Source organism: Lactuca virosa, chromosome 7 (genome assembly GCF_052849685.1).
Source record: "Lactuca virosa cultivar CGN04683 chromosome 7, Lactuca_virosa_CGN04683_v6, whole genome shotgun sequence".
NCBI classification, from domain to species: domain Eukaryota; kingdom Viridiplantae; phylum Streptophyta; class Magnoliopsida; order Asterales; family Asteraceae; genus Lactuca; species Lactuca virosa.
In genome coordinates this window covers 10,388,745-10,397,421 of record NC_136432.1, presented here as the reverse complement: position 1 = coordinate 10,397,421, position 8,677 = coordinate 10,388,745, and the positions used below count along the sequence as shown (strand labels likewise).

The 8,677-nt window shown below is 33.5% G+C and overlaps 1 long non-coding RNA gene across 1 annotated transcript; it reads left to right on the top strand.

Moving 5' to 3' along the window:
- The first annotated feature begins 6,088 nt into the window (after positions 1-6,088).
- On the top strand, positions 6,089-7,837 carry LOC145125935 (uncharacterized). Its single transcript, XR_013716224.1, has 3 exons — positions 6,089-7,022; positions 7,098-7,236; positions 7,368-7,837. It is a non-coding gene; the product is annotated as an uncharacterized LOC145125935 (long non-coding RNA).
- Positions 7,838-8,677: the final 840 nt, after the last annotated feature.

Here is an 8,677-nt window from a genome sequence, read left to right as displayed (position 1 = left end):
CATCTTCAGTTTAACAAAAACAGAAATTAAAATTACCATTGAGCTTGTTTTTGGGTGGTCTGAGATGTTTAAAGAGAGTATGATTCACTTAATGGGATTCAAGATTTTTGACCATGGTATGATATAAACTGCCATATCATATGAACTTTGAAATGACCAATTTTCATAAACTTTGATTGATTCCCCTTTTGTAATCATGATTACACAGGTAGTGGAATTAGCTAGATCCATGTTTAAACACTGTAGGTAGAAGGGGTATTTTGGGTACAAAAGTATTATATGTATGTTTTGTTCTAAATGTTGAATCAAATTTGTGCTTAAAAATATATGTTTTTATAACTCTTCAGCAACTTCTTCCATCTTCTTCCATCACTGTGTAGAGTAGCAGGGTAAAATGGTCATTTTTCATCGGTTAGCACATTTAGTCAGATGTACAATCAAACAACATGATTTCTTACTCAGTCAGGATTTCTTACCCCTTACCCCCGACAGATCTTTCCACACTTTCTCAATCAGAAACTATCAAACGAGACCTGGGTGTGGTGTGGTAGGTAATGTACATATTATTAATATTTAAATTACAAATAAATTTCAATTAAGTGTATACATCGAGGGCGTTTTTGACAAACTAACTAAATCCGGAAGTTGGAGCTTCTATTTGTGTAGAAGTGTTCGACAAACTAGTCAGAAGCTTTTAGAAGTGTAAAATTACATAAAACTAACATTTAAAAGCTCCCCAAAAACTATGGGTGACAAACGATGACACGACACGAAACGAAATTATGACGAAATTAAAATTTGAATTTATGATTGTGCCTATTGTAAAAATACGACATCGTGTCGTGTCGGGTTAGTGTTCTTGTTCAAATTCGAAATGAGATTAACATGGTATGAACATATGTGTTGTCATGTTTTCTTCTGTTATATATGATGTTGGACATTTGAAAGACAAATCAAAGATTGGAAAATTACTAATCTAGCCATAATTGTTAATGACTTATCAAAAAATAGCCAAAAAATGAGTCTTAGGCCCCGTTTGATAGTTGCTGACTGAGAAAGTGCTGACTGGGAAATGTCTGTCTGGGAAAGAAATCCTGACTGAGTAAGAAATCATGTTGTTTGATTGTACATCTGACTGAATGTGTTGAGTGATGAAAAATGACCATTTTACCCTGCTGTTATATATAGTGATGAATTAAGTTGCTGAATAATTATAAAAACATACATATTGTCATACAAAATGTAAATTACACACAAATAAAAAATGTCATACAAAATGTAAATTAAACATAAATCATTTAATATCCAAATAAAAACATAATGAAATTTAAAATAAGATAATAATTTAATGTAAAGTAGGTGAAAGTAGTCGATTTGCAATCTGGTCACGCAAAACACGCATATACTCAACGGCTTCTGGACCCCATTCTATGCCTTGTATGTTTTCTCTATCAATTCCCCCACCTTGGACGTCAGGAGTAACCATAGTGTCCTCCTCAAAATTTCTAAACAAGTCATCTTCTATATTGTATTTCCTTATAAAATTATGGACCGCGACACAAGCAATGACTATGTCTCTTTGCACTATAAAAGGATAAGGAGCCATTTGTTTTAAGATTGGGAATCTCGCCTTCAATACACCATAAGCACGCTCAATAACATTTCTAAGTTGTGCATGAGCATAATTGAACCTTTCTTCTCTAGTTAAAGGTCTGCCTCTTCGAAAATCGGCTAACCAATACCTAGTATTGCGGTATGGAGCCATAAACCCACGAGTGTTTGTATATGCGGCATCACAAAGGTAATATTTATCTGCAAATGAATGTGACACATATTATATAAAAAAGATAGATAATAAAAGTTATATAAAGATTACAAACCCGGTGGAGGAAATGGAAATCCAGAAGTCGAGTTGAATGCAACTTCTTTCAAAACTTTTGAATCATGTGCTATACCCTCCCATCCAGCCCAAACAAAGGTGAATATCATATCAAAATCACAAATTCCTATAACATTTTGAAAACATTCTCCTTTTCCTCGTCCCCTATAACGAGTTTGTTGATCAACGGGTACAACCGCATGTACAAGAGTTCCATCTAATGCACCTATTGCACCGGAAAAAATATTTTTTAACCGTCTATATCGTTCCGAGTTATGTCTTGTTGGATTAGGAGTTGTTGGTACTATAATTTCTTTTGCAAAACACATCATTGCAGTTAGGACCTCGTGAAAACATTGATGAATCGTTTGTGTGGAGTGATGAAATCTTCCCTTAACCGCGCGAAAACGTTCATTATGTCCTATAATATGTAAGAATATAGCCATCTTTTCTTCAATGCTTATTGTTTTACTAGCTTGCAACCAATTTTTTTGGGTAAAATGGTTGCATAATAATGCAAATGCCTCTTGTGTAAGACGCATCATATCGTAACATTGTGTAGGGTCTCCGTACATCAAATCTTGCGTATACGCATACCCGCTTGAATCGTTATCTCTAATTCTATGAATTCTGATTAGCCTGCGTCGGTTTGACCTCAACCAATAAAACACAAGTAAAAGAAAAGCTACAACTTCACCATCAGAAACCATACTTGACCTGTTACAAACAATTAGGTAACATGTTAAAGTAAAAAAAATCATGCACCAAAAAAATTAGTAAACGTCATATTCAATATCCAATAACATCCAAAAGACATGCAAATAACATCATCCAAAGTATCATCCAAAAAAGTATCAAACATAGGATCCAAAAGTCATGCAAATAACAAAACGTCGTGCAACAAAAAACTAATAACCAAACTTTTCTACCCGCACCCATCAAAGGTAACCATACTTCCTACCCGCACCCATCACCCACGACTCACAACTAGTATGTGAAAGTCGTAACCAAACTTTTCTAACATCAGCACTTTCACCAAATAGCAAAAGAGCAGTCTTGTGTCTTTCATCTTCTTCTCCCCATTCCATTTTGTTCAATTTCTCCATACACGCATCAACATCCTTATCCATTTCACTTTTTTCAATTCTTTCATTTTTTTCCACTAACGACCTTGCAAGCTTGACAATCTCCTCTTCAACTTCTAATGCCCTTGCATCTCTTTTTTTCCCACCAATTTTTTTGTTTCCAACTTCCGTATTTTTTGAACGCCCCGAAGATTCTTCACTTGCACCTACATGTTGTGTTGAGGTTTCCATTGGAACATCATCATCAAAATCATGGGCACTAAACTCTTCTACAGGACGAGGGAGTGTAGAAGATGGCCCCCAACTTTGAAAGTCGGTTGAGGTCGACCCTTCAAATAGTTGGGTGCAAAGTTCAGGAAACAACAGGGGTTTAGTTTTCAATGACAACACGAACTTGTTCAACTGTTACAATTTTTATAAATATTAGTATATGTTAAAAAAATAATCATACTAGTATTTATTATAAAAATATTACCTTCCCCTCTTCCTTCCATTGTTCATCGGTCAAATTAAATTTGTTTTTTATAGGATCATATATATTGCCGGTTTTGTTTTTCAGTTTTACCCAAGCAACATACTTTGATTTGTAGTAGTCAAAGTGGTTTCTCATTTGCTTCTGATCAACCTCTTTACCGTGTTCGTTTATCAATTTTTCGCGTATTGTCTTCCATGAACTTGCCTTAAGCCCAGAACCCTCACGACCATTAGTGGTTAGTTCATGGATACATGCATCAAGAAAAGTTTTGTCCTCACTCTCGTTCCAAACCAACATCCTAAAAAAAATCTGATTTCTAATTTCATATTTTATGGAAATGTGACATGTCTATAATAAAAACATAGAGTCTATTGAAACAGGTACGTTCCATGGAGTGAATCGTCAAAAAATTTGACTTTGTCCATTCTTAGCTTTTGAATGTAAACCAAAAATGCACAAACAATATTTGATTTTTCAATATCAATATAGCTTTGTGCTACTTCAAAGATATCACAAACACCATTTTTCAATTCATAATTCTTACATCTAATTAACTTGCCTTCCAAAAAAATATAATATTTAATAATCAAGTTTCAAAAAAACATAATATTCAATATTCAAGTTTCAAAAAAACATAATATTCAAAAAACAAACGTATCCCCACATATCAATTACCGCCAACAAAGTCATCTTCATAGCCTTACATTTGGAAAAATGACAGATTTGTGAATAATAACAATGCTTTATGGTTCAAGTTCATAAAAGAGATTCATGGACAATTAAGTAATTTGATTTTATTGCAGTAAGCCAGTAACTACTTTATTATTGCGGATAATAACAATGCAGTAAGTTTTTTTTGAAAGAGAACAATGCAGCAAGTTAATAACTACTTTATTTGCATAAAGTCTTCACAAATACTATTCACATTGATTTGATCAGGTTTCTCAAGTGTTTGTTCTTCTTGCAACAAAATGTTCCTTTTAATTTTTTGAACACCATATGTTTTCACATGGTCTTCACATGTTTTTCTCATACCAATTATAAATGATTTATATTTGTAATCATAAATTATGATTACAAACACAAGTTTCAAATTGATTGTTTAGGTTAATTAGGAATAGATTAGGGAGAATCACATAATATTTTCAATAAAAGATTTTTCTTCTCAGTTTACGTAATCTATGTTGGAACAGTTCTTCATTAACAACAAACATATGCAGATCAGAAAAAAAATTCTCATAATGCAAACAATGCTTCATTAACAACAAACATATATAGATCAGAAAAAAAAATTTATTAAGAACAAACATGAACAAAGTAGAAAAAATCGGATAAAAAAACAGCAAACATATGTGAAAGAGAAGAAGATCAGCGTACCTGATGAGTAATGAGAAGAGGGGTGTCGATCGGTGGAGGGAAGGCTGTCGATCGGTGGAGGGCAGGCTCGTCAATCTCAGCCCCTGAGATCGTTCGGTGCTTTAATTGTTCTTGTCGCTGAAAGAGGAGGAGGAGGGTTTTTTTTTAGGCGCTGAAAAGAAACGTTAGGTCAAGGGTATATTTGGAACGCTTCTAGTCAGCCAATTTTCCCTAGCTTTTCCAGTCAGATATCTCTTACCGAGTCAGCTATTTAGATTTGGGTTATCAAACAACATCAGCTGACCGAGTCAGCCAAAAACGTCTGACTCGACTCGGTCAGATGTTAATCAAACAGCCCCTTAGCCAAAAATAGCCCACCAAATAGTAGTCAACATACAGTTGACTGCGGTCAACGTGCATTGACTACTCTTTTTCTTGAAATCTACTATTTCGTGGTAACGGAATATTGTTTTCACGGTCCGTTTACTTTTTCGTGGCCCACTAGCCCAAAGTATATAATGGTTAATTTTTCAGATTAGGTCATTTTTCACTATTGTTTTTTTTTTGTTTGCCTACTGTTTTCTCTCAATGGAGCACCCGAAGAACAACCAGGTTTGTCTACTTTTCATCAAAATTTTACCGTGTTCGTGATTAGGAGTAGGTTTTGTATATGGCGTTACGTTTTTATTTGATAAAAATCGGAAAAAAAAAACCGTAGGTTTCATACGAAACCTACGGTGTACAAGTGCCCAATGCACAGTTTGTGCAGTGTCGACTTGTACACCTACAGTTTCGTTTCGTTGCACCGGAAGTATTTTTTTTTTTGTTTTATTTATTTTTTTAAATTTGATCCAACATGATCGGAATTTGATATATAGTATAATTTCATGATTTTTTTTAAACTAAAAAAAATAGCGAAACCGTAGGTTATTTTGAAACCTACAGTGTACAAGCATTTAATGCATAGTTTGTGCAGTAAAAGCTTGTACACCGTAGGTTTCCAAAAAACCTACGGTTTTATTATTTTCTTTTTCCGTTTTTTTTTAAAAGTTTATAACCAATAAATAAACATTTGAATATTTTGTTGATGCTGTGATTTTTTTTTGAAAAAAAAAAAAGAACCGTAGGTATGTATATAAAACCGTAGGTTTCTTAAAACCTACGGTTTTATATATATTTTTTCATTTTTGTTCGAAAAAAAAATGTTTCCACGAAATTTTAACGATTGTATATATATTATGATTCCATGTTTGCATTTTGTGAAAAAGTATGTTATTTTCTATGTCTCGATTATAGTATACAATAGCAATGTACTATCTATTTGAAGAAGTTTCTATGTTTATAATGAGTAGATACTTTGAAGTATATTGTATTGACAAAATAACATTTTGTTTTGGTAGTTTTGGGTTTGTTATAAAATATGTTATTGTCACACCATTTTCTAAGTACAATGCTATATTTGGTATACTATTAGTATAGAAAACACAAAAAAATGTTGTCAATTAATTTCCTTTGGTATTTTATACAAAGTAAATAGAATATATGAAATGATTAAGTCTTATATTGTGTGCTTTCTCTAATTGTTTATCACTTTTTTTCTTTTATAAAACTTTATTTAACCTTAATGTTTATTTAATTTTGTAGCTTCCAAACAAAACGATGATGGGTCACTTATCTGTCAAAGCTTCATGCCATAAATTGCATGAAGTTTTGAGTGGCTTGAACGGACCCGTGCGCGATATTTTTTCAACAACTAGCTTCGGTTACTTGTTGGACCTACCAGCTCAGTTCGGAGACGGACTTCTTATTCATGGGCTGTTACTGCATATGTTGCGTCCTACTGTTGAAACGGACGCAGCTGAGCGTCTATATTTTAGGTTTTCTAGACGTACACTGTCATTTGGGCCCGAGGAGTTTTGTCTTGTGACCGGACTTTACATGGGCCGGTGTCCTACATCAAGGATCGAATTTTCAACCATGTATAAACACGGATATGGTGAAAATACATTTCGGTCCAGAGTATTCCCATATCGCACGGACACTTCTTTACTTGTAGAAGATTTAGAGCTCCTTATCTTGAATCAACGGTTCAATGATATATCGGCTCACGACGGTGTCCGTGCCATTTTGCTATATATGCTCAATCAAGGTTTTTTGGGAAAGGAGCTCAATGATAAAGTCACCAAAGAATTTTGTGGGTGGTGGAGAACTTGGATCAATGGAATAGGTATTTGTCAATTTAATATTTATAATAAAATACTAAATTTTATACGTTTAACTAATATTTTTTCTTATAATATAGGTTTTCGTGGGGGAGTTATCTATGGACTAAAATATACCCTAGATTGTCGGGTATGTTTAAGAAATTTGAGGATCATATGTCCAACCATCCAACAAAAGCGATTGTGTACACACTATCAGGTTTTGTTATTCCTTTGAAGGTATATTTCAGTAATTAAAAAAATATATTTATAAATTTTTCGGTTTTTATTTTTTTGATAATTTTAGTTAGTGCTAACACTTACACTAATTAAACGCTGTAATTAATTGCAACGGTTGTGTGTTAAAACAGGTTTATTTTCCAATATGCATCAACCCACATCATTGGGTACTTGGCGAGTTATGGATGGACACGCTGTCGTTGAATTTGTACGACAACTTCCGATTATTTGGCTCCGTGAAGATTATTGATTTTGTGCGGTTTGAAGAGCTTATGGACCACATTCTGCTGGAAATTGGCTATTGGAACCACATAGGTTTGTCTGTTCAGAAAGCATCCATCACTGTTACGGATGTTACGGACGTACCCCAACAAGAAGGGATGTTTGGAGAGTGCGGTGTATTTATGATGATGTTCATGGAGCAGCTTGTTTCAGGTCGACCTATTGGTATATCGATGACACCTGTTGTTGCTGCTACTCAGTTTCGCTATAGGATGGGCATGATATATTATGGATCTTCTAGACAGACGATTTTTAGTTAAGTCCGAGTTGTATGTTTTTTAGTGACATTCAATGTGTACTGTTTCATGACGATTGGTTAACAAAATGTCCCCTAATTATTAAACATAAACAAACTAGCAAGAGAATAGTACATATTATATATATTAATCATAATAAACAAGCAAATATAAAACTTATTACATAGATAAACTCATAAATAATGCATAAACTTACTACTTGATTAATCAAGAATTATTAAATTCAAACATCTGGAAAATCATTTGGAAATTTTGCTTTTTCTTGAATCACTCAGTCGTAATTTTTTTGTATGTTTTTCATTTTAACCTCTTCTTTGTTGGTGTAGTCTATTGCATCTCGTACCCAAACCCTTGTAGTTTTTATGTCGCGTTCATTGTCTTGAACCGACCTCATTTTAGACCAAATATCGGCTTGTAAGTTATCCAACCGTTTCCTATCTTCTTCAACGCCTTTAATCTCGTTCTTGATCTCTTCTTCTTTTATTAACATTTGCAATCGCTTCTCTTGTGGCATCAACCACCATTTTTCTTGAGAGGTGGACATGATTGTATGTGTATGAAGGTTATAGATTAACCACTAATATATGATTTGTAAATCTCAGACGCATACATTTAAGTCTCTATATATAATTGACAATTTAACTACTTTTTTTATAGGCTTTGACTACTGACAAATAGCTTTTGACTACTATATTAGGTGTTGTCATATCGTACCAAGACATTATTGTAATTTGACTACATTCTTATAGGATTTGACTACTGTCTAGTAGCCATTGGCTACTACCTCATGTGTAGTCTTATCGTACAGTGAAGATTCGACACATGATTGTTATTTAACTACTTTTTTATAGGTTTTGACTACTATTTTATTCGATTGACTATTTTTTATAGGTTTTGACTAC